Genomic DNA, 3522 nt, shown 5'->3' on the forward strand with positions numbered 1-3522 from the left:
AATTGAATCTGTTCTTAGTCATGGCAGCCCCATGTGTACCAGAGTAGAAGTGTGGTCTGTAAGGCTGGTAATTGTTTAAAAGAGCAAAAGAAACAGCAAACCAGACTTTTTTCCAAGGAACCTCTGGTTGGGTTCAGACCTCCTTTAGCACATCAGCACATTAACCATTTGGTGTTTTGTTTTGTTTTGGTTTTTTATTTTAATGAAAATTTACAGAGACTCTGGATTTTGATTCATTCACTGTTAACACATTAACCATTTGTGCAACAGAGGATTACATTTGTTCTTTTTTCCCAAAAACTGTCAACCGTGACAGTTCTGACTTTGAGGAGTTCCTACTGACTTTGAGAAGCTCCTGTTGAGAAAAAAAAATAAAAATAACAGTAGCTGACACTTAATGAGCTTTTACTGTATGCCTTCGGTGTGTTAAGCGTATTATCCTGTGAGAAACTAGCACTGGAGACACTAATCACAAAAAAAAAGGAAGAACGTGTAGAGATAGAACTAAGCAAAAGTACATTTGAGTTGAAGTAGTAACTTGAAGGCCTAGTTGATTAGTTTTTTGGTGAGATGATCTCAACATCATTTCTGGGTTCTTAAGCAAATTGAGCAATGTATAGGGAAAACTTGCATTTGGAGGATGATGATCTGAACTCTTTTATAGGGCGTATTGATATGAGGAGGCCTTGGGATGGGTAAGCCAATCAGAAGCCATTATAATACTCTGATCAATGAAAAAGATTAAGTTGATGCATTTTTAGAATAATATTTTTTTTCAAAATCTCAAAGAAGTCCAGAGAAGATTCTTAATAAAAGTCTAAAGTTCACATTTTCTGAAAAATTAAAAGGGACAACTGGAAAGACTTGGAGCATGAATAGTTATTAAATATAAAAATATAATTCCATGTCTTTGAAAACAAGAGTTGGAAAAAGCTTAAGGTTAGGGCTAGAGTTGTAACTTTGGGAATTGCACATATAATGATGGTTGACACAAAGCTGTATACTTGCCCAGGGAATAATTGGGCTAATTTGCCACATAAGAGACTTGTTGTAAGCTTCAAGGTAGCCTGGCTTGCAGACGTGCAGTCTTCTCGTTCCCTTGTGCCTATGACTGGTGCATTCCTTTGATTGTCTTTCTGATGCCTCACTAGGACTCTCCCCTACACACACCTGAGTGGTGGGTTTTGAGTCAAAATTAAATCCAACCTCTTAAATTATAAACTAGTGCAGTTTACATATCCTTGAGTTGTTTTTGCCAAGAATATTACATAAACTTGGGTTATTTATCTAGAAATAATTCTTGGAATATACTGGAGTCATTTGAGGGGAAGTCATATTTTTCTTGTGGTGGAATTCCCAAAACTTGGGACAAGAAATAGCACATTTAGTTATTTTCCTCTGGTTTGAGGGTGATTAAAGAATTGCTTACTGAATATTAGCTTTTACTCAGAGCTTTGCTATCACCCCACCCCTCTTTTCTGTAAAATCCTGAAGTATGGTAGCACTTTGTGTTACTGGGTCTAGACCACAGAATGACTAAAAATTCAGGATGATCTCCTCAAAAGCAATTTTGTATTAAATCACCCCTCATTTTATGGATGGGGAAAATGAGATCACTTTTGTTTGTTTCCTCCTTCATGAAAGAGAAGCGGATTTACTATGTTAGTTTAGAGAGGAAACTCTGGTGACCTAGTGGTAAGGAGCTGTCCTGCCATCCTAAAGGCACTAGGTTCAAATCCACCAGCTGCTCTTTGGAAAGAAGGATAGACAGTCTCCTCCTATGCTATTTGCTGCCTCTGCAAACCTACTGGAGGGTCAGCTTTGAGTCAGTTCCTATTCGATGGTTTGTAACAACATGGTTAGAGTCTTGGTGGCCTAGTTGGTAAGGAGTTTTGTCAACTCAAAGAAGGTACAAAGTTTAAACCCATCAGCTGCTCCATTGGAGAAATATGGGCAGTCCCCTCCCATGCAATTTACAATCTCTGAAAAGCCCATGGAGGGTCAGCTATGAATTCATTCTGGCCATCAGTTGCAGTGGTCTTATCATTATCATTTGTTCTCTGCTTTCTAAAGGAGAGGACAAGGATGTTACACCTTGGAGGCCAAATTCAGTCTAAAAGCTATTTTGTTTGGCTCACTCAGTGTTTTGAGTTTGTGTGTGTGTGATTTTAATGAAAGTTAACAGAAAGGTTGGGCTTTCATTTATTCGTTGTTACACATTTTCCTTCCGCCCTTCCATTCTCCCTTCCCCAGTCCACTTGGCAATGCACCTCTTGTCATATATTCCTTTCAGACAGTTGTTCTTTCCCTCGTCTGTTCCAGTGCAGTGTTTGTTTTTTATCCACTCTTTTCCTATTTTCCTCCCAACCCCCATGTCAGTTCTGTTTTATAACAACAGTGTTATGCACTATCTCTGTCTTTTTGTGACTGAGATATTTCACTCAGCATATCTTCTAAGCTCACTCATGTTATGTAGTATTTTATAAGTTCATTGTTTTTCAAATCTACATAATATTCTGTTGTGTGAATGTACCATAGTTTTTCCATCCATTCGTTTGTTGATGGGCTCTCGGTCTACTTCCATCTCTTTGTTATTGTGAATAATTCAGCAATACACATGGGTGTTCATGCATCTATTTTTTTTTATTGTGATCTTAACAAAAGTTTACAGAAAAGTTGAATTTTCATTCATTCATTCATTCATTGTTGCCTGTTTTTACATCTCTTTGCGTTGTGTCTGTTAACTTTAGGGTATATTCCCAGTAGTTGAATTTCTGGATCAAATAGTATTTCTGTTTCCAACTTTTTGAAAAAACGTCCAATCCCCTTCCATAGTGGTTATACCATTTTACATTCCCACCAGCAGTGAACAAGCGTTCTAGTCTCTCCACAACCTCACCAGCATTTGTTATGTACTGCTCTGTTGAACTATGCTATTGTTGCTGGAGTGAGATGGTATCTCAGAGCTGTTTTGATTTGCATCTCTCGGACAGCTAGGGGTTTTGAACATTTCTTCCTGTGTTTTTTGCCATCTGAATGTCATCTTTGGTGAACTGTCTATTCATATCTTGTGCCCATTTTGTGACTGGATTGTTTACCTTTTATTTGTTGAGGTGATGGCCCACACGTGTTCTAAAACCTGGACCATTTGTTCTAGTTCTTTCCATCCCAGTCTCTGACTTCATATGACCCTCTCTGTGTCTATTTTTATTTATTTTGTTTTAAACATTTTATTGATTTTTTTTCAGTGAAAATTTATATAGCAAACTGGTTTTCCATTCATATGTTATATATGGATATTATTCATGTTGTTGTTGTTGTTATGTGCCATCGAGTTGTTTGCGACTCATAGCGACCCTGTGTACTACAGCCCTAAACCGTGCTCTATCCTGTGCCAATCTCATTGCCCCCAACACACCCATCCCGAGTACCCCAGTCACTGAATCAATCCACCTCATAGAGGGTCTTCCCCTCCTGCGCTGTCCCTCTACTCTACCCAGCATGATGTCCCTCTCTAAAAAC

The 3522-nt window shown here is 38.2% G+C and overlaps 1 protein-coding gene across 1 annotated transcript in view; it reads left to right on the forward strand.

Annotated features, from left to right (window-relative positions):
* Nucleotides 1–3522, forward strand: part of NIN (ninein (GSK3B interacting protein)) — a 140957-nt gene that overhangs the window by 74980 nt on the left and 62455 nt on the right. The gene's annotated exons all lie outside the window — the stretch shown is intronic.

Source organism: Elephantulus edwardii, unplaced genomic scaffold (genome assembly GCF_000299155.1).
Source record: "Elephantulus edwardii isolate Elephantulus edwardi_28Jun2011 unplaced genomic scaffold, EleEdw1.0 scaffold00247, whole genome shotgun sequence".
NCBI lineage: Eukaryota > Metazoa > Chordata > Mammalia > Macroscelidea > Macroscelididae > Elephantulus > Elephantulus edwardii.